We start from the raw sequence: 23,483 nt of genomic DNA, 5'->3' as shown, positions 1-23,483 counted from the left end.
TAAAGTACAATGATCAGCAACTTACCCTCCACCACAATCTGGTATAGGTTAGGATCCGCCTCACTCTTGGAGAATCCAAGTCCGGTGAAATAACTGTCTATCCGTGTGTACCAAGAACGAGGTGCTTGTTTCAACCCATACAGCGCTCTCTTGAGCCTGCACACATGCAACTTGCTGTTGAAGATCTCAAAACCTTCGGGCTGCTCTATGTACACCTCCTCCTCAATGACTCCATTGAGGAACGCAGTCTTCACATCCATCTGATGGATGTGCCACCCCATCTGCGCTGAGAGAGCAAGAATCGTCCGTATGGAAGAATACCTTGCGACAGGTGCAAAGGTCTCCTCATAATCGATCCCCTCTATCTGTGAGAAGCCTCGGGCAACAAATCTTGCCTTGTACTTCTCCACACTCCCGTCAACTTCCTGCTTCACTTTGTAGATCCATCTCGAACCCACCACTGATTTCCCTTCTGGTCTTGGGACAATCTCCCATGCACTGTTCCTGACAATCGAATCATACTCTTCCACCATGGCATCTATCCATGCGGGATCCTCCACAGCTTCCTCGAAAGAGGATGACTCAGTCACGACACATTTGCTCACAAGAGCCATGTATCCAGTGTACCGATCAGGTGACTGTCTCTGTCTGCGCTGTGCTGTAGGTGGTCCTACAACCTTCTCTACATCTTGAGCCATTCGCTCAGCTTCTGTAGTGCGCTTTCGCCCTCTGATGGTTGGCGCTGCATGAGTGGTCTCTTCCATTCCATGAACTTCATCTTGTGGCTAATCCACATCCTGAAGCTCATCCTTAGGAACTAATAGCTCCTCATCTGCATGCAAGTGTGGCTCCCTCTCAAGCGAACACTTCATGGCTTTCTCCTCCTGAAATTTGATATCCCGTCGCACAACAATCTTGCGACTGTCTGGAAAATACACACGATAGTTGTGGGGCGTATCAGTGTACCCCACAAATATCCCAACCTCTATGGTCAGCTCCAGCTTCTTCTTGGCATCCTTCGTCACATGCATGTAAACAGGAGAACCAAAAATCCTCAAATGGGAAATATCAGGCCTCTTACCAGAATAAGCCTCCTCGGGTGTACTCATGCCAAGTATCTTGTGAGGACAACGGTTCTGCACATATACTGCAGTATTGCATGCCTCCGCCCACAAGTGAAGGGGTAGGCCCTGATCATGCAACATCGCCCATGCAGCACCCACGATCATTCTGTTCTTCCGCTTAGCAACCCCGTTCTACTGTGGGTTATGGGGAGCTATGAGCTCTCTTCGAATCCCTTCTGTGCTGCAGAATTCCTTGAACTCACCAAAGATGAATTCACCACCATTGTCGCTCCTAAGAGCCTTCACCTTCTTCCCCGATTCCTTCTCGACCAATGCTTTAAGCTCATAGAACTTTGAGTATGTCTCGCTCTTCTTCTGCATGAAGAAGATCCAGCACTTTCGAGAGAAATCATCAACAAAGATCACATAGTACTTGTGCTTTGCTGTCGAAGCTACTAAGAAAGGTCCACACACGTCTGTGTGAATTCTCTCAAGGATCGTCGTGGCACGACTATCCTTCTCGTGAAAGGTGGCTTTCACAAATTTTCCCAAAGTACACCCCTTGCACTGATCTGACTGCGCAAGAGTGCCTTTAGGAAGCCCAGTAGAAATCTGCTGCAGTATCTTCAAGGCTCCATGGTGAAGGTGGCCCAATCTCCGGTGCCACAACTCACCATCATCCCGGCTCACCAATCCTTCTGCCTTGCATTCCATTGCTGCGCAGCCATCTACATGCAATTGATAAAGTTTCTTGACTCGAACCCCTATCTTCCGGGTTTCTCCAGTTGTCTTACTACGCAGGAAATCCTTTCCCTCGCTGAAGACAACATCATATCCCTTGTCTTCTAACATCGCCACAGAGATAAGATTCTTCTTCAATCCTGGAACATGCATCACTTCCTTCAATATGAAGGGTTTACCAGACTCCCTCCCCAAGGAAATGGTACCGATACCGATCGCACTGTATCTACCATCATCGCCCATCTCGACATGCACTCCAAGATCTTTCTCATCCAGATCAGAAAACAAATCTCGATCTCCTGTCATGTGAAAAGATGCACCATTGTCCAAGAAACATACCAATCCCATCACACTTGATACCAAGCATGCGATCAGTGAAAAATCCAGCTCAAACTGCAAGGCTAAGGCCTCTCCCGCTGCAAATCCAGCAGCTTGCTTATTTTTCTTCTTCTGCGGACAATTTGTGGCATAATGTTCGTGCTAGTGACAGTGAAAGCACTTCACCTTGGACATGTCTTGCTTCTTGCCTTTCGCACCGGAATGAGAAGCTTTCTTGTTCTTCCCCTTCTTTGCTTTGGCAGCCAAAGCGCAATTTTCTTCATCAGATGCCTTTGATGAAGATTCGTCCCTAATATTCCGCCTGATCTCCTCTTGCACAAGATCAAACCAAAGTCTCTCCCATCCTTGCAATTTCTCCCAACCATTGACAAAGTCCTGATAGGAATGCCAACTCTTCGGAATACCAAGGAGAGCCAAGCTCACCAAGTCGTCATCATCGACAGTCACCCCACACTTCCCAGCTCATCACGGCATTAGGTGAACTTCGTGAGATACTTGGGCATACTGTCTCCTTTCTCACACTTAATGTTTCTGAGTTTATCCTTGAGCGCCAACTTCCTCTGGTCGCTCTTGCTTTGGAATAAATCTGTCAACACTTTCCGCATCAAGTATGGAGAATCCTTTCCATGCAGCTGGGTACAATGTGATCCTTCACGCCCTCCAACAGAATCCTTCGACACTTTGTTGTCCTCTTTTGCCAAGCCTCAACTTGAGCAGCATCAGTAGGCTTTGGGACCTCAGCATTTATGAACTCCTTCAACCCATTATCATCTAAAACTGCCTCCATCCTGTCTTTCCATGCAATATAATTCGAGCTGCCTTAAAGGGCATACTCCAATCGCAATCCGTTGAAAGACATTTCAACTTCGACACCAAGAAAACACTGCTACAAATTCGAATTCCACCAGCTCAAAACTCAACCGCTTCTGATCTAAAATTCGTGAGAACAAAGTATTTCTCGTACAGAGATTGACTGTATGGGCATTTACCGGATATCTCACCTTCCAAAAGAAGGATGAATCCAGAGGCTACCTGGCCCGATTACAGACTCTACCTGAAGAAATAAAATGTAATCACTTTCTGAATAATAGATCTGATGATCAACTTCGCTCTAATACCATGTAGAAATTTTGAATAATATAACACTTATTCACAGAGATTATCCTGATTATACACTATTTGCGGAATACATGCACAATACATAACCTCCTCTACGTTTATCATCAATTTGCGGAATTAAAACAATCGCATGCGCACATTGAAACATCAATCACACATATCAACACAGTATGTAAAGGGGAAAGCATACAGCTGAAAACCCCAACTATCTGTATATTATAATGATAGAGAACATGTAACAATACATAGTACAATACTCCTCACAAGTACTCAGTACTATCTCCACATGCTACACAGAAACTAGCTCAAATCTGAACAAGTCACGAGTTCAAATCTCCTCCACTGTTTGCCTGCTTCTACTGCGCAATCCAAGTTGAGAATAGATCAGATCCAAGTTCGAATTCCCTTGGCATGTACTGTGCAATCATCATTGGCAATCTCAATCAATGATTATGCAAATCTCATGCACAGCTATAGTCACAACTGATAGTAGTCTCACCCTTTCACCCACCTCTAACACTTGTCTCCATTGAACTGTCCATGCACTGAGTTAACTGATGTATTATTTAGCTGATTTATGAGTTAATAATTAGTGAATTAATTAATAATTAATTCACATCACTCATCACTAGTGTATTTGGCAGTTAGACTAAATACAACTAGTTCAATTAAGTCAGACTAAACACAACTCCTCAATCAACTCCACCAAACTCAATCACTTGAGCTCTAACTGAAGACCATCATGCAATAGCTCAACTAACCCATAGGAAAAGCATATTTCCTTCTGGCAGTTGCATGTGCCACATCCGTAGCTCGAACTGAAGTGCTACAAGAGGATAAGATACTGTTTATAGTCCAAATATTATTAAGAGCTAATAATATTCAACTGTTCTATTTTTAGACTAGCAATCTAAAAATAGACTCCGCCCATATGTCAAAAAATAGAGGTCCATCTATTTTTACCAACATGACCAATCATCCATAAATAGCATCCTGCAACTCATAGACCATGATCCATATGTCTAAAAATAGACATAGTCTAAAAATAGACTTTGCGCCAAAAATAGCCTGCGGGCCCACTTAGTGAAGGCGACTTCTTTTCACTAAGCTCCATCATCTTGTTGCATTTTCAACATAATGCACCCAGCGGGTCCGCAGATGTTGCAGTGTGTTAGATCAGTGCGCCAAGGATTTCACGTCGATTGCGATGGGAGAGCCAGAAGTAAGACATTATGGCATATGATGAATACTTCTATCGGATCCATAGATATTGTAGGATGCCTATGTTCGGGCTTAGATTGTCCACCGATAAGCCAAAACCACCGATAAACCTGGTGCCGAAACCCATGTGCTATTGTAATGAGTTTTTTTATTAGACATTGGATTTTCTTTTGCGGAAGGGTTGTTTAAGTGAATCCTTTCGCCTACTAAACTTGGGTATTATGTTGGAACTGCCCCGATTTTGAGGGATGTCATCATGATCTTATATATATGACCGTTGTGTCAAAGAAAGGTAGGGAGAACTGGCTGAAACTCAGATTCTATTGTATATAACAGACCTTGACCCCTGGAAACAAGCTGAAACCTCGCCTTGAGTAGCAGGGAGCTTCCGAGAAGGTTGCAGAAGGCCCAATTATCCAAATTGGGATTTTGGATAGGTGTTTTTGCACTATTTTTTGCCAGGAGTTCAGTGGTTTTGTCTATTTTTAAAGTTGGGCTCTACATTATCTGCCCATCTATCAGCTTGGACATATAAGGGTTGTAATTATTTGTTGTTGTACTTTTATTCTTTTATGCTACTAATAAAAAGAAGGCCTCCCCGCTATTGAGCAAGGCCTAGAGACGTAGTCAAAATTGGACAAACTCCGTAATCAAATCATTGTGTTATGGTTTTTGTGTTCTTTTGACTATTCCGCATTGTTATGTGCTTTTTTTAACTTCCATGGTTAATTAACTCCGTTATATGTAATTCTAATGCATCTGTAAGTAAAAGATCTTGGATCAATTGCAAACCACCAAAATGATATAAATGTTATCTGGGAAATCACTAACGTAGATGGCTCAAAAACCTCTTCATTATGGAAATTGCAAAGGAAGGTGTCTCATACTTCAAGGCCATTTTTAAAAAGCTTGAAAGAGAAAATATAGACAAGATCCTCCAAATTGCTACTTTTTTCCCTAGATTCATAAATGATGATGAAAATGAAGAACTTATTAAAGAAATCACAAAAGAGGAGTTGGAGGAAGTTATACATAGTTTTCAAAAAGATAAAAGCCCCAATCCAGATGGCCTCTCTAGTGAATTCTATTAGGCTTGGTTGATTTTATTGGTGATAACTTATTGAGAGTGGTGGAATACTCTAGGGAAAATGGTAGAGTATTAACCCCTTTCAACTCTAGCTTCATAACCCTCATCTCAAAATTAGTTCTTTTGACCAGTTTCATCCCATTTCTCTCTCTAACTACCTACAAAATTATCTACAATATCATTGATATGCATTTAAATCCAACTCTTTCTAAGAATATTTCATTAGAACAATTTGGTTTCTTGAAGGATCATCAAATCCATGAGGCTATAGGGCTCACTCAAGAAGGCCTACACTCTATCCATATTCATAAGAAAAAAAAAACTATCTACGAAGTGGGTCTTTTCAAGGCCTTTGACATAGTGGATTGCTCTACATCAAGTTGATTCTTCTTCATCTTATCTTCAATCCTTCTTTTGTGGACTATATATATAGTTGTATCAACAACTTCAATGGATATATTGATCAACGGATTGACATCATACTTCTTCAATTTGTATATATGTCTAAGGCATGGTTGTCACATATCCCCTCTCCCTTTTATTCTTATGGTTGAATCCCTTAGTACGGAAATCCTCGATACAAACATAAGACACCTTATTAAAGGCATTGAGATCTCCCCTTCTTGTTTCTTACTCACCTCTTATTTGTGGATGATATCATCCTCTTCCTTGTGTTGGATGTTGGAAGCTTACATGCCATAAATCACATCTTGGAATTATTCTCTATAGCAATTTGTATGTTGATAAATCATGAAAAGTCTATTCTTTTTGGGAATGCCCTAAATCAGGAAGAATATGGACTTGTCTCTATAATATTTTCACTAGCCCCCTTGCCTCTTGGGGATCCCCTAAAATAAATGGGGTTTCTTTTAAAACAAAACAACTACAAGAAGAAGGATTGGGATTGGCTTGTTGCTAAAATTGAGCTCAAAATTTAGAATTGGTGCAATAGATGAATTTCTAGAGTTGGAAGACTTTTTCTATGCAAGTTAGTAATTGAGGCAATTCTTGTATACTAGGCATTGTTAGCTTGGGTTCCTATGGGAATTCTTAATCAAATTAAGCATATTTCCTTATAATATATTTGGAATGGGAAGTAGGATTGTAGACCATTCACCCTCATTGCTTTGTCCTCCATAACTCTCCCAAAATACTTGGGAGGATGAGGGCTAAAAATTCTTAATTTGTTCTCCAAAGCTTTAGCTGTGAAAGGAGCTTGGAAGTTGATTCAAGGCACTGGGCTCTTGACTACTCTGGATTGGCTCAAAGCCATTGGAAGGCCCACACAAAATGGATCTATAGTTTGATAAGAAATTACATATTCTTTCAGAACAATTAATACAAAAATTAAATAATCAAGGTATTTTCTATATACATCAGGCCTAAGCTAGAATGGGATTCTTGGGCCAACAATCTTGGGAATGAGTTGAAGCTTTAAATCTCAAGGGGGATCTGGCTTTAGAATGGAATCAATATACCACTTCACTCTTTCACTTTTGGAAAATATTCTAGTATAGTCTAATGCTATTACACGTTTATACAGTTCAAAGTATGGATACTTAGCCATTGCATGACAACCAAATTCCCACATGTCTCCCTAGTGGCTCAAAAAACTACGGAAGCAACATTGTTTGTCTAAAACAAATCTCTTTGCATGGTTGCTCCTTAAAAAAAGTTCCAACCTAGGATATCCTACATAAAAGGTCCTTTTGTGGGCCTAATAGATGTTCTCTCTATCTAGAGGATGTTGAAACTATTCCCCATCTTTTTATACGATGTCCTTTCACTACAAGTGTATGGAGAGAAAACAAAATTCTATTGGAGCAAATAGCACTAGGCAAGGGAACTTCGTGGATGAATGCTTAAAAGCTTGGCTTGACAGGAAGCCTCCTAGTAGGCTAAAAGCTCTTCCTCTGATTTTATGTTGGGGCATTTGGATGGAGATGAACTGCACAATTTTTGAAAACCTAGTGAAATCATTTATCAAAGTTGTCATAAATAGTCTATATTTACATGATACTCTTTCTATTCATCATCCCACTGAGGATTTGGAACATTTCGGAAGTTGAAATATCTAAAGAAAATCCACGTGATTTCTTCAATGGAGTAACCCAACAAAAATCATCGCTAGGTGGCTTAGAAGGCCTTATAGATTTGTCTAATTCTCATTTCTTCTCTTTCTCTTGCAATATTGGGAAGGTTCCCAACAAATATGCTAAGTTATTTACTTTAAAACTATTGTTACAATTGGCTGAATATATTCGTATCTTTGAATTAAAAATATATGGAGACTCCTTGGTTGTCATAAAATGGATGCAGGGAACAACTAGACTAAAAATCACACCCTCCTTCCATTATATCAAAATGTTATCCAAAAAGGGAGAAACTTCTTTCACATTTCTTTTACACATATCTACAGAGAAAAACACCAAAATGTCAATCAAATTTTGAAAGGAGGATTGGCATTGGATCAAGGATAGTTGCAAATCAAAGAAAGAAATGAAGGAAATTTCATTCTCCACCAACATAGGACTTTCATCTTTTATTACATATATATTTTTTTTATCATATTTCTCGACATCAGTTTTCAGGATTTTGAACATACATAAATTGTACTTTTTTAGGAGGTCATAGGCACGAGTTTGTACTACTAAATATTAAAAAAACAACCTCATACCTGCCATATATATATCAAAATATATGTTGTACATGGACAATGATACACTTATTGATAACATCCATAAGGATGGTTTATGATGGTCGCAAGGACATACATTAATTTTTTTGTCCATGACCTTTTTTTATGGAGAAAATAAAGTATATTATGCTACTACAAAGCCTCAGTAAATTCCATTTTGAAAATGTGTATATATGATTATGAAGTCATCAAAACTAAACTATTTTTTTGGGCCTAGTGCTAGTGGAATGCTTAGGCATCTACGTAAAATGTATTTTATTTTGGCTATAAATAGAATACATGCTTTTTTCTTTGGAAAAAATTATATAATTTATATTAAAAAATTATAAGCTTTCTCATTCAACTTTTTTACTAAAACTTTTCACTTGTTCGTCCCCCTAAATTCGACACTTAGAAACCTTGATAACTGGAGAAAGGCAAGCCTTCTTGGACTCAGAGGTTATGGAGTATATTGGATAGTGAGTTCTTGACCCTAGTCATACCAAGGGATGGAAAAAGCAATATCTCCATGCCCTAACCTAGTATTGGTAAATAAAGGCACTGTTGGGCAAGGTCCTTAGTGAGAAGCAAGTTGAAAGTTATAATTTATTTGCAAGACTTGCAGATGTAAAACGTGTTTAGAGAAATCAACATGCCTATCTTGAGAGAATGGATGCTCACTTAGCTTGTATTGAGCATCGTATTCCATGTATTATTGCTACATCAACTCCTTCAGGATCTAGTGCATAGGATCCTACACTGGTTACATCCTCTAATTCCTAGCTTTTGAAATGTTTGTTGGTAGTTTTGTGTTTTTCAATTATGCGGTAGATACTTTAGCAATGGTACAGTTTTTAATACTTTTGAGATTTTGGACAAATTTTTCTATAGGCATGTGGTCAAAAACACCTAGTTTTCCACTAGGGAGGTTGAGACCACCTACCGAAATGAATGTCACAGATGTATGGTTGAATTATGTATTGGACGACATGTTGATGTGAGGAAATAAAAAATTATCTTACAAAAAAAACTTTCTTTACTAAAACTTATGAAAATATTCATATTTAAAAATGAAAACCCTTTTTAAGTGAATAAGTTTGAAACACTATGATCCTTTTTTCTCTACATATTTTCCTAAAGTCCAGACAATACATGCTCAAGTGTTAAAGTTCATTTACGACTCTTAGTTCTATTTCCTTTTACTTGGGTTATTGTTTGGTGGCTATTCTCACTAGTGCCAACTTGATATACAATTGCTACAAGGTTCCCTTGAAAATATGAAAATGTACCTATATTCAATTGCAATACATATGTTTGCTTGCCATGGAAGATCTTGTTTCTTTATGTTTTTTGGGGAATATATTGAACCCTTTTGTTAGTCACCATTATGGGAGTGGTTTCCCATTCTATGGTTGCAAAGATGGGGTTTGCTCAATGTCATTAAGATTTTGGTTTATTTTAGGATCCTTGCTTTTTTCCTTGTTTTGGGTTTGGATTGTTCAACTTTGTAAGGGTTTGTTTTTTAAATTTTCTTTGAAATTTTGTGGAGATGGTCTTTGTACCTCCTTAAACCTTGACCTTTTTCTTTTGAATAATTAGAAACCATCAAGTAAGTTTGGATTACCTCTTAGTTCTTGATTCGTTCCCCATAGCAAGAGTTTAGAGAATAAATAATGCACCAATATGCTCAGGACATGTTAACATTAAGTAATGAATTTCTTGGCATATTTGACTCACATAAAGAAATGCTTTAATATAATAAATCTTGGAGAAATTGAGATCCTTACCATTTCAATGATACCCTATTTAAGAATATTTTTTCTTGAATTTAGTTATATACATATTCTTGCAAGGGAGAATAAATAGTCTTCCTCCTTCTCTTCATCATCCTAAAGGTATTTTTAAGGGAGCTCTTGATTTAAGAAAGGATTTAATCTTCTGAAAAAATGCATATCAATGATATCTTGTTTGAGACTATTTTTCTTAGATTTAGTTATACATAAATTCTTGCAATGGAGAATAAATCATCTACCTCATTTTCTCCATCGTCGTAAAGGTATTATTTAAGGGAGCCCTTAATTTAAGAAATGATATAATCTTCGAAAAATACATAAGTATATTTGAGAGCCTTGCCAAAGCCAAATTCAATCATATCGACATTGTTGATAGAGTCAAATTCTAGAGACCAATGGTTCATGAAGAGGCCCACTTAATCCTGAAACCATCGATCTCCATTTCAAATCCATTACTTTTTCACTTTGTTCATAAACATGATAGTAAAGAAACCCATGTTACAAAATTTGATAATATTTTTTTTCCCTTAGTTTAGTCTCAATCATTCCATAAGTAAATTGGCCGACCACCGTAAATTATTAAATTGATAAACTAATGCCAACTTTAGCCAGTGTTTAATACTTCCTTGTATCCATATCACTTGGAGGTGAATTATTGAAGAACCATCATTATCCATATTAAATTAGGCACTACTAATCTTTGAGCCTTCTCAAGACCTTAGTCATATTGGAACGCATGAGCCAAGAACTTCCTTGAATGGATTTCCACCCTAAGACTCCATTGGTTCACATGGAATACTCTAGACATTTAACATTACTAATAGACAACCTATACTTTCCACTCAATTTTTGTCTCTTTTCATGTGTGAATGACTCTTCCTTTGTATGAATGGTTAACAATAATCTTAGTTGCACACTGTTGACAAGGTTAATCCTCTCTGTGGACAGAGACAATCCCTCTAGCTCAATGAGTGGGTCTAGCAACTAAAGGGACAATCAATTAGACATCTTCCTAGATTATAATTGAAAAATAGAACAAGAGAGAAGGCCTACCTTACTCTGATGCTAATCCGATTTCCTTTGTTGAGATCCTCGAACCGCTTGTGTCACAGCCTTGTTCCTGCTTCTTTCAGCGCTTATGTACCTGCACAAACGACCAAGAGACAACAAAGCATGCCAAAACCAATAGCTAATCTAATAATAAGCTATTTAGCTAATCAAGGAATGCCAAACCAATACATACATGAACATATATATTTTGGGAAGATGAACAAACAATTGTATTATTATTTAAAGAATAAAGGGGAAGCCTACAACCATAACCTTAGTGTGGAAAGGCTCTCCTTGAGTGGTAATCCAAGTCCAAGCCAAGAAACTCTCCAACACTCCTTCTCCAAGTCTAATGAATAGCCTCTAAGCACAAGCTCAGCATAGGGGTGCAAATGGACATAGATCAACCATTTGGGAATGGTAGAGGGGGAATTTATAGGTTGGGAGAGGGAGTTAGGCCTCCTCCAAAGATAGGATTAGGCCCACATATTAAGGAGGTAGCTCATAGGGATGAGACCAAGAGGTAAAATTAGGAAGATTCGACCCCATATATGTGAAACCACCTCCAGCTCATCGCTCTGGAAGCTTCTAGATTACGAAGCTTCTCATCCTCTTTGGGAAAACTTACTTTTTGAGACCATCGCGAGTATGAGAGAGAAAAGAGCGACGCCATCGCTTGCTTAATAAGGTGCAACAGGCGATCGTCGAGGTTTTGAGCTTCATAAGGGTGATTATTCTCATTTTAGGGTTTCATGAGCCATTTCTTCAGGGAAAGCTCTAGATATAATCCAAGCAAAGTTAAAGGAGGGATTTGAGTTGTATACATTGATGAGTATACTGTATAATGATCATGTTTCAGGCACTTTAGGGTATGTCACAGGGAAGTGCAGGGGGCATGACAAAATACTATGTAACAGACACATATGGCCTTCTCCTCTTTCATAGCCATTACAATGGTTAGAAAAATGGTGGTCTCAGTGGGGCCATAATGGTCAATGTCTAGTCTTAAGGGTGGCGAGAGGGTTGATTTTGATACACTTATGTGTTCAAGTGTTACAAAGTCTTTTAATATAATTATTTTTGGTACAACCACATGTTCAATCACTACTTTAAGATGCATCATAGTAAACTTGAGGACTGAACAACCTCACAAATATTAAAACATAATCACTAATAGAAAAATTATCACTTCTCACTAATGTATGTAACTCTTTTAAAGTTTTATAAAGGAGAAAATATAGTTCTATGTAATTTTCATATGCATATATGGAAATTTTCTCTCTTTTAGTTAAGATATATTGCTTTAAATTTAAGACATAGAATTAAAGCAATATGTCTTAACTAGAATTAAGACAACTAACCACCTCGAATGGGCAAAAAGAAGTGGGTTGATTACTCTTGATAGAGGTAGAATTTCCCTTAGATCATCCTTGTCATTGCCAAACTAAACCAATTCTAACAGTGGAACAATTATCCAACCAATAATGGATGCGAGAAAGCATACTTCTTCACTAATTGCATTGAGGATTCCATAAATGCATACTTACAACACTACGCATTACCATGACATCCTTTAATGACAATTTCATAACTAACCATCATCCACTACCTCTATCCTACTACTAAGATCAACTTCTCCCGTGAATGCCATAAATAACACAACCTACTTAATGTGAATGATGCACACCATGATCCGTCCCCCATCCACCATTGTAGCAAGAATATAATTTCACAAGGAAACAAATGGAATTCCATCTAAAAAAACAGGTGAGGAGATTGGCGCATGTCTCGGCCATGCCTTACGACAAATACTGCCAATTTCAATTGTTCTGTGAATTTAACCATTTAAAACTTCTCCTAATTCCTCTCCCACACAGAGAAATGATCCTCACACATATTATAACATACTTCTCTTCTTACTTCTACAAGCTCTATTTTACCCAACATGAACACGTGTTGCCTACACAACCCCAAAGATATGCTATTCATCATTTACATTATGGGATTGAGAAATGACTCTCTTGCCCATCAATAAGCAAGGTTCCTACCTGCTTCTCAATTCCCTTGTTTTCCATTTGATTAGCTAGTTGATTATTGTATCTCAAAACATGGAACACGGTAATGTTGATTTTCTAGTGAAGAAGAAACTCGAATATGTGGCGAATGGGGTTTAGTATTACATTCACTGGGCAAGAGTTATTGTGAAGATGATGAATAGTATTTCTAGAATCCCCCATGATAATTAATTTCTAAAGATTAAGAACCTTTGCTTGTGGTATACCTCATAAGAGACCATAGACTACTGCCTGATTATTAGTAGCTAGTCCTTAACTCCAAGCCTAGGAGATTTCCACTTGTCCTCTTAGGTGTATGATCAATAATAAGGCTAGTTAATAACAAGGCTTGAGGCCATTACAACAATATATCTTTGATTGGGCACAAGGCCAGTTGAAAACAAGCCTTGAAGCCATTACAACAATAGAATCTAGACTAGGCACAAGGCCAATGAATAACAAGACTCAAAACCATTACAGCGATATACTCATTATAAGCTCAACATGTTACTTGCGAGAATTGAATCTGAGTACAGACAATGACAATCATTCTTCCAAACTACATAAAATAAACCTAATTAATAATAAATAAAATATTTTTATTAATAAAAAACCATTTTCACAAATTAAAACACCTTCCCCTACACACAAAAACTACATACCACTAACATTTCAACTTGAATTATTTACGTGGTAATAAATCATCTTATATACCAAACCAAAACCTCACAATTTATCTAATTTATTTAAAAACCTTATACATTATATTGGTACCATAAAAAAAAAAAAAAACATAATTTATAAACCTAAAAAGCTTTAAAGAAATTCCACACATATACTATAATATTTCATTTTGACATTAACATTATATTTTCCACTCAAAAGATAATCGCGGAAATCATCTTTTATAATTTAATAAAATAATATAATATATAATCACGGAAATCATTTTTTATAATTTAATAATATAATATATATAAAGTATGTTTAAAAGAAATATTCGAATGTGTATATTTCTAAATCACATTTTAATGAAAGGGAGAGGTGGTGGTTTAAAAAGGTTTGGAAGTGGAAATTTTTATTGAAAGTAAATGTTTTTGAATAGGTGGTCGTGAAAAACCAGATTTGAAAATTTATTCAAGAGAGGATTTATAGGTGAGGGCACATGTGTGATGTGTAAGGAAGAAATTGAGGATATTACTCATTTTTTTAAATGTTTTTTTGCAGTTTCCATATGGATTGGTGTTACAAAATTTTTAACTTTACAATTAGTTGGAATCCATTATCTTTGGAAGAATGATTGATGCAATGAAGAATGAGTTTAAGGAATACACAATTCTTCTATTTTATATTTTTTTGGGGAATTTGGAGAAGCAGAAATGCTATTATTTTTGAAAACATCCCACTCAACACTAGTAGGATATGTGTAAAGCTCTGTGCTTATTTCAATGAGATGGGCATGTGGTTCATAGGAGAAAATAGAGTAGCATATAATAATTGGATATGGAACAATTACCTTGTGGGTTTTTTTATGATGCTACTATTTCAAATAAATGCGGTAGTGGGGCTTTCATTCTTTTGGATCCTGGTCAATATTATCATTTCTACTGGAACAATGGTTCAGGTACTAATTCTTAGGCTAAGGTGATTGCACTTTGGGGAGTCTTGTTCTATGCTAAATGGTTATCTCTAGAGTCTTTAGATGTCTTTGGGGATTCATAAGTAGTAATTGAATGGGTAAATGAAAGGTCCACTTTCAATCCCCCTATGCTTTCAAATTGGATGAGCAGAATAAGAGAGTTGATTGGACACTTTGTTTTAGTGGCATTTACCCATATATACATAGAAATGAACAACATTGTTGACACACTCTCAAAGAAGGGACATAGATATACTCCAGGGGAGATCAACTTTGAAGCATACAACAATCATGCATTACAAAGGTATGGAAAGATCTAGTTTACCTGAAGGTTCCTTTATCTTTGCAGCTGATCTACATGCATCTATTTTTTATGTAGTTATATGTTATGACATTCTGATTTTGTAATTTTGTTTTGAAGATGCAATTCCATGGACTCTATACTCTGCAAATTGGGTTATTTGGTTAAGTGCTTTGGCATAACTTTTATGCTAGATATATGTATGAAAAAACATAAGTATATTGCCTGATGTAAACAACATTTTATAATACAAAGTTGTTGGTTTTTTCTTACCTGGAAAAAAAAAAGGAAAAAGGAAAAAGAAAAAAAAAAGAGAAAAGAGAAAAAGAAAAAGAAAAAGGAAAAAAAAAAAAAAAATTCACCCTTTCAATATTTTCTATAATATAATAAAATTTTAATATATGATTATGGTGAATTGGTATTTTGTTGGAGTAATTTGGTCATATCCAAGATTAAATCTAGATTCTAAGAGGATGGGGAGCCTACTTTTTAAGCCTTATCACAATAAACCAAAAATGTCTCCTTGAAATTTTAAACTAGGTAGAAGGGATAACATCTAGATGTACTAACCACTCGATCATCCCATAAAAAGACTTTAATAAAATTATATGTATTCTAGATTTCGACCCTTGGTTTTGGGAAAACTCAGGCCTATTCATGAAGCCATGGATCCATCATTCGACCCCTCAACAGCAGTCATAACCTCAGCACCAGTTTGGGTGAGATTGCAAAGCCTACCCTTGCATCTCTGGAATCTCTCCTCGCTAAAAGCCATTGGAAATGCAATTGGGAAATTTAACTGCAGGTGCCCATAAACAGAGGAATATGCCAGAACTACCTATGCACGCATCTGTGTGGAAATGGACTTCAGTGCTGGATTCCCGACTGAAATAAACCTAACAAGTAAAGACTATGTGTGGAACTAGAAACTCAATTATGAAAGTGTCCTCTTTAGATGTCGATCCTACTTTGAGATGGGCCATCTAGCCAAAAATTGCCCAAAAGCCTCCCAGAAAAATTCTGCTAGATAAAACCACCACAAATCTACATGGTGGGAAGAAGCACAAAAAGAACACTACACTGTTACCAAGGAAGAATACTCTAGAGAAAACTCTGAATCACAAGAAATCGGGCAAGAAAGAAACAACTCTCAAGACAAGCAGGGAGAAAGCCCCGCCCAGCAACAAAAAAGTGAACTCGACAACCCCTCAAGCATCAACAGTTATGAGGATTCAAATATCGCACAAAATAAATCTTCATTTAACAGCAAAGCAGATCTCCTAGACCAACTTCTTCTCCGTCTATCTTCAAGAGGACGAACACAATAGATCACGAAACTAAGACACCAATGTTCCAAGAACCAGAAGAGATGAAGGAGATGCAAGATAAAGGAAGTTGGAAGACCGTAGAGAAAAAAAAGAAAGCTACAGCATCAATCTTGCCAAGAAAGACGAGGAGCCAGACAATTAAAAACTAAGAAAATTATAGGTCTGATAGACCAATTTGGTCTCAGTGGACGTTAACCACTATCATCATCATCATCATATACCAAACTTGTTTAAAATAAATATTAAAATATGTATATATATACCATTGAAAGCAAAAAATGAGGTAATTTAGTGATGAGTTTACATTTTTAATTATTAGTTACATTAAACAAAATAAATAAACGTCATAATTATAGCATTTTAATGGTAAATTAGTTTGTTAATTGCATTAAAGTAAATAATTTGCTCTAGATTTAAAATGATGAAATTTATTAAAAGAGTAACAATTTCTTAAACCCATATAAAATTTAAATGATGGAAAATGCTTTATATATATATATTATTTAATATTAAAATTAAAAAAAGATTTTTACCGAAAGTTTTTTATTTTTAAAATAGATTTATAAATAATTTATTAATTAAGTTTATATATATATACTATTTTTGGTAAAATTGTGAATTCAACCCACCCACGTTATAATGGGGAATCCCTAAGCCTTTCATCACATGTAATCTATGGCATCTAATACCATGGGCCACTAAATTTATGTGCCTGAAACCATCATTATGGACTTAACAAATTTGATTCTTTCACGTAGTCCAATTTACCCTAACATTCCCCCCTTTAAACTTCACTCGGAAAATTTGCATGCTCGTTTCCCCTATTACCTAAATCTACTCCAAGACTTTAGTATTAGGGTATGCTTACCTAATCAAGTCTTACAGTTGTATGCCCACATACATGTAATTTATAAATTTCATCTCCAAAGTATTTATTTATTTATTTTTATTATTGTTATGCACTTATGTCACCATTCTCTGAGGTCTCCACACTTGCTCACACGTCTATGCTAGTATTAACCTCAACATATCTGCTCACACCTCAACATATCTTCTCACACCAAACTTCTTCTATATGTTAGCTTTCACCTCAACATATATTGCTTTCTCTATGTTAGCTTTATTCTCAACATATAATGTGTAAGTAATTGTAACCATTACCTATTTTACAGGCCATGATCCTGTCACCATTCTTTGAGGTCTCCACACCTGCTCACACGTCTATGCCATCATTAACCTCAACATATTACATATTTTACAGGCGATGATCTTGTCACCATTCAGGCCATGGTCCTGTCACCATTCTCTGAGGTCTTCGCACCTGCTCACATGTCAATGCCAACATCAACCTCAACATATTACCTATTTTACAGGCCATGATCCTATCACCATTCTCTAAGGTCTCCACACCTGCTCACACACCTCAACATATTACCTATTTTACAGGCCATGATCCTGTCACCATTCTCTGAGGTCTCCACATCTGCTCACACGTCTATGCCAGCATTAACCTCAACATATTACCTATTTTACAGGCCATGATCTTGTCACCATTCAGGCCATGATCCTATCACCATTCTCTGAGGTCTCCACACTTGCTCACACGTCTATGCCAGCATTAACCTCAACATATTACCTATTTTATAGGCCATAATCCTGTCACCATTCTCTGAGGTCTCCACACCTGTTCACACACCTCAACATATTACCTATTTTACAGGCCATGATCCTGTCACCATTCTCTAAGGTCTCCACACCTGCTCACATGTCTTTGCCATCATTAACCTCAACATATCTGCTCACACCTCAACATATTTGTTCATACCAAACTTCTTATGTATGTTAGCTTTCACCTTAATATATATTGCTTTCTCTATGTTAACTTTAATCTCAACATATAATGTGTTAGCAATTGTAACCATTACCTATTCTACAGGCCATGATCCTTTGACTCTTGCTCATTTCAAGCTTCTCTATAGATGTGAGAAGTCATTACAACAATACACTCATCATCAACTCAACATGTTACTTGTGGGAATTGAACCTAGGTGAGGAGGATAACAATCATTCCTCTCAACCACCTGGGGTAAACCTAATTGAGATTGAATCTTTTGTTTCTACGTTCAATTGTGATAATTTATGTTTTTGGTTAAAATGAGACAAATCCTTTAGAATATATGATCTTTCGAGATTAAAGTACAAAGAAATTATATTAGGAATAGACCTTGGATGCTAAATCCAACTAATGCAATTGTATTTTGAGGGTTTTGTTCTATAAGGTTGCTAAGGTTCAAAACTCATGGTAGTCAGGAGGAGACACCCAAAAAACCCAATCATGTTGAGGGTTGGTGTAGCTTAGGTTGGGGTGATCCTCAAGTGATTTTGATGGCTTAGATGCTCTTGGGTAATAGTTTATTAGATCACATGCTAGTGTTGCAAGTCATGAACATGCTAGCAAACAATAAAAAAAAAGAATAAACCTTGGACCAATTTATTGCTAAACCATATTTAATTGACATAAGAACTTTTTTGTTTTTAAACTCAAGGGAATTAGAAACCAGGCATGATTACCTAGGTGAGGTCTAAATCCAAATCTAGATGACTATTACTATGAACCCTGAGCTAGTACCAATAACCCACAAGCCAATGTATTAGTAGGAATCTCAAGGGCTAAGACATTCACAAACACACCTGTGAGGGGAACCAACTCATGAGAGGCATATATCCTTCTAACTTTACCATAATAGGCCAAAGTCTCATTGAGGATTTGAACTCTGGTATAAAGAGTGTGAAACTTACCTTTTAACCATTTAAACAAGGCACCTCAACTTATTAATGCCAAGAAAACAATAATTTCCATTACAAAGATAATTTTTTTTTTCACGAGAACCAAGAATAACCATTATATTAAAAGGCCTTGAGCTAAGCTGAGTTTAGATACATGATTACATAAGCAAGTTGAAACCATCGGACATGGTTAGAATGAAGTATGTATGATGACCATATACAAAATTATAACCTTGAAGGTTCTAAATGCTACAATATCTATAGTATTCCACTTGTATATGTATGATGACCATATACAAAATTCTAACCTTGAAGGTTCTAAATAAAATGCTACAATATCTATAGTATTCCACTTGTACATTCCCCAATATTGGCCTAATAAAAACTAAAAGTTACAAAGCATCAAAATGTTACATTAAACAATGAGGAATTATTTATTCGCTTTTATTTATGGGTCCCTTGATTAACCATTAAGGAAGGGGGGCATACCCCTTTTGCCCATGCCACCAAAGTTCACCTTCTTTTAGCCTTGACCTCAAATTAACCATGTGATCGACCTTGGAGTTGTTTGATATGAGAACATGGAGACATTTTTTCTTGGGGATAGATTGATACAACTAATAAATCCACTTGAAAATATGACTTAAATTTGTATATGAGGGGAGAGATCCATAAATGGTGAATTATATTTAAGGAATCACCAAAAACAATTACCTCCCTAATTTTTACATTCAAAATTTACCTCAAACCATGACATAAGGCATAGACTTCAACACAGTTATTGGAAGTGTGACCTAGACCCCAAGTATACCAATGTTCTTCTTGATTCCTAGGGCAAAAAATTAGCCCCACTCCCTCCCGCTCCTACCACTCCTGATTACAAAGACAACTTTAAGAGGGGAGGTAGTGACGAAAACAAACCTTAACATCTCAAACACCTTACCTCTCACAAACAAGAGATTTTATCACTATAAAGATTTGAACATGAAAATCTATATGATAGTGCTCCATTTGAACCTTTAAACATAACTCATGATGTGGCAAAAAAAAATGTCATTTCACTCCAAATTTATCAATATTGATCCATAATATAATGATTTTAGTATAATATTTGTTTTGTTTTGTTTTATTTATTAATATCTTTGTGACTTAAAGACTAATATATAGTCTAAAAAACCATGATTAAAGAATATCAAACCATCAAAATCACCATAAACCTAAACTACACCAACTTTAATATCTTTAAATTTTAAATATCTTCTCTTTCATCCACCCAAAATTTGAAACCTATATCCCTTTACAAAATAAAACCCTTCCCACATCATCTAAACACTCTAATAAAATTTAACGATCTTAAAATGAAAATTGCATTAAATTTTTAGTTAAAAATAATTTAAAAAAATTAATAAATTAAATTTAATTGTGAAGGTAAAGTTAATTAACCCAGCGGAGGTTTAAATTTAGTCTTTTTAGAAATCTTTGATTTAAACATGCAATTTTGGAAAAATAATAATAATAAAATTTAATTTAAAGTTCCAATTTAGTAAAACAAAAGGGTCAAATTAAGATATAAAACCCTATTTAAGGAAAAGCATCTTACACGTAGCAATTTAACCACTTAATATCTTACACGTAGCAATTTAACGACTTAATTTACGGAGATTTACCTAGACATAATTCAAACTCCGAACAAGTTGAAAAAAAATATAAATATATAACGTCGGCCCCACAAAATATAGAATATGGGGCAAGGACCTAAGCGCGGTATATTTAGGTGCCTCCCTGGAAGAAATGAGCAGAGTGTGTTGTGTGTGAGTCCGGGTGAACGTGGTGGACTCGGTAAAACGGACTCCAAATATTTATTCAAGCTAATTGAGCGGCCAAGACTGAGGAACAGGCACACCCTTTTCTTGGATGCCTGTGCGAGGATATGATCCTTGTAGGATTCCGCTGATCTGATCGGTCTCTGCTGGGGTTGAAGCCCTTTTCTCCCGATCTGGTTACTGCAGATCCGCAGTTGGGTGCCACATTTGGGCTCGAAGTTCTATGTGGCGTTGAGATATCGGTGTTTTGCTGATACCCAGTTCGGGGTTTTTGCTGCATTAGTGGAAAGGTAAGCAGAACCCAACTGATCTCCTTCAGCATTTGTGGAAGTTTTTTTTGGTTTTTTAGGGTTCCTCCTGATTGGAATTTGAGTACCTTACTGATCTCCTTCGGCATGTGTGGATCGTTTTATTGTGTTACTGGGGTCCATTTTTCTGATTGAAATTCGAAGACCCAAGTGATTTACTTACGCATTTGTGAATGGTTTTGTTTATTTTAAGGGGTTTCTTCTGATTGAAATTTGAAGATCCAATTTCTTGAGCATTTGTGGATCATCTTTTGTCTGTCTGGGGCCCCCACTGATTGAAATTTGAAGGCCCAGTATCATTAATAGCAGAACCAAATCCTGTTTTTGAACTTTTGTTTGTTTTGCATTGAAGATGGGGATGGGATCAGGCAAGGGCGGCGCTTCTGTGAATGACAATGTCCTGAAAAAGGTCGTGCTGAGCTACACCTATGTGAGCATATGGATCTTCCTGAGCTTCAGTGTGATCGTGTTCAACAAGTACATTCTTGACAGGAAGATGTTTAACTGGCCCTTCCCCATTAGCCTGACCATGATCCACATGGCATTCTGTTCGTTCCTCGCCATAGTGTTGGTGAGAGTCCTGAAACTTGTTGAGCCAATTGGAATGTCAAGGGAGGTCTACCTGACCTCAGTTGTGCCCATCGGAGCCCTCTACTCTCTCAGCCTCTGGTTCTCCAATTCAGCTTACATTTACCTATCAGTCTCATTCATCCAGATGCTAAAGGCCCTCATGCCCGTGGCTGTCTATTCCATTGGAGTTTCCCTGAAGAGAGATAAATTCGTTCCCAATACCATGGCGAACATGATTGGCATATCAGTTGGAGTCGCCATTGCAGCATACGGGGAGGCCAAGTTCGATTCAGTGCAGTTGCGTTTGAGGCTACACGGTTGGTATTGATCCAGATCTTGCTTACGTCAAAGGGAATCACCTTGAATCCCATTACCACCTTGTATTATGTTGCCCCATGCTGCCTTTTGTTCTTGACTGTCCCCTGGTTGTTTGTTGAGTTTCCAGTGCTCAAGGAGACTTCAACCTTCCATTTCGATTATTTCATCTTTGGCACAAACTCCCTCTGTGCCTTTGCCCTTAACCTTGCAGTTTTCCTTTTGATCGGAAAGACTTCAGCTTTGACGATGAACGTGGCTGGTGTTGTCAAGGATTGGCTTCTTATTGCATTCTCATGGTCGATTATCAAGGACACAGTGACACCAGTCAATTTGCTAGGCTATGGGCTTGCATTTTTGGGTGTTTGTTACTATAATCATTCCAAATTACAGGCTTTGAAAATGAAGGAGGCGCAAAAGAAGAGTGCCCAAGCAGATGAAGAGGCTGGTTTGCTAATGGAGCAGAGACAGGAGCGGGATGGAGAGAATTTAACAGGGAAGAGTGATTCTCAGGCGTAGAAGTTTGGTAGCAGTTAAGTAGTTTTTACTCGTAATTTAGTACAATATCCTATGGCTCGAGAAAGCACAGCAAAGGAGATCTATTATGTCATGGCCACTTGTAGTTGAATTTGGGTTGAAATTTATTATATTCATTTTTCAGTGCTAGTCAATGCCATGGGTGTTCAGAGTTAGGTCTAGATTTGAGATTTTAAGTCAGCAGAGCTAAACCAGAGGAAGATTTGGAATGTCTCATTTGTTACTATTATATCTAGACTGATGTTTTCATTCAAGTCTAAGCATGTTTTGTTTCAGACTTCAGTACGTCGTACTACTTTTGCTTGAAATTCAGTTTAATCTTTTTCATTCAAATGTTAGTTTGTTTTGTCTGGTTATGTTGTAGTACTTGTGCGCATAACTGAATATAGATAGATGGATTTTATCAGGGATTTATTTTGATGATGGATGCACATTTATTTTGATGGTAAATGCACTCTATACTTGGTTTTTCCATGTAATAGTTGTTGATTGATCTAAATATGAGGTGTAACTAAAGAGTGTTTCCAGATCTCCATATATTCGACTATAAAATTGAAGTTGGTGCTTATCTTTTCTAGATTATTGAGATTTAAAGTCAGCACTGCTAAACCATGGGAGATCTAGAATGTGTTGTTTGTTTCATTAAGTCTAGTCTGATATTTTCATTAAATTCTAAGTATGTTTTCTTTCAGTATGTTGTACTACTTTGCTTATAATTCAGTCTATCTTT

The 23,483-nt window shown here is 36.8% G+C and overlaps 1 pseudogene across 1 annotated transcript; it reads left to right on the top strand.

Moving 5' to 3' along the window:
• The first annotated feature begins 20,998 nt into the window (after positions 1–20,998).
• Positions 20,999–22,826, top strand: LOC149230058 (putative sugar phosphate/phosphate translocator At2g25520 pseudogene; annotated as a pseudogene). Its single transcript, XR_016247988.1, has 2 exons — positions 20,999–21,313; positions 21,684–22,826. The product of XR_016247988.1 is annotated as a putative sugar phosphate/phosphate translocator At2g25520 pseudogene (transcript).
• The last annotated feature ends 657 nt before the right edge of the window (positions 22,827–23,483 follow it).

The sequence above is a fragment of the Pinus tabuliformis genome, chromosome J (assembly GCF_031772625.1).
Source record: "Pinus tabuliformis cultivar Carrire ecotype Pingquan chromosome J, CPIR1, whole genome shotgun sequence".
Lineage (NCBI taxonomy): Eukaryota > Viridiplantae > Streptophyta > Pinopsida > Pinales > Pinaceae > Pinus > Pinus tabuliformis.
This window is presented reverse-complemented; position numbering and strand designations above follow the sequence as displayed.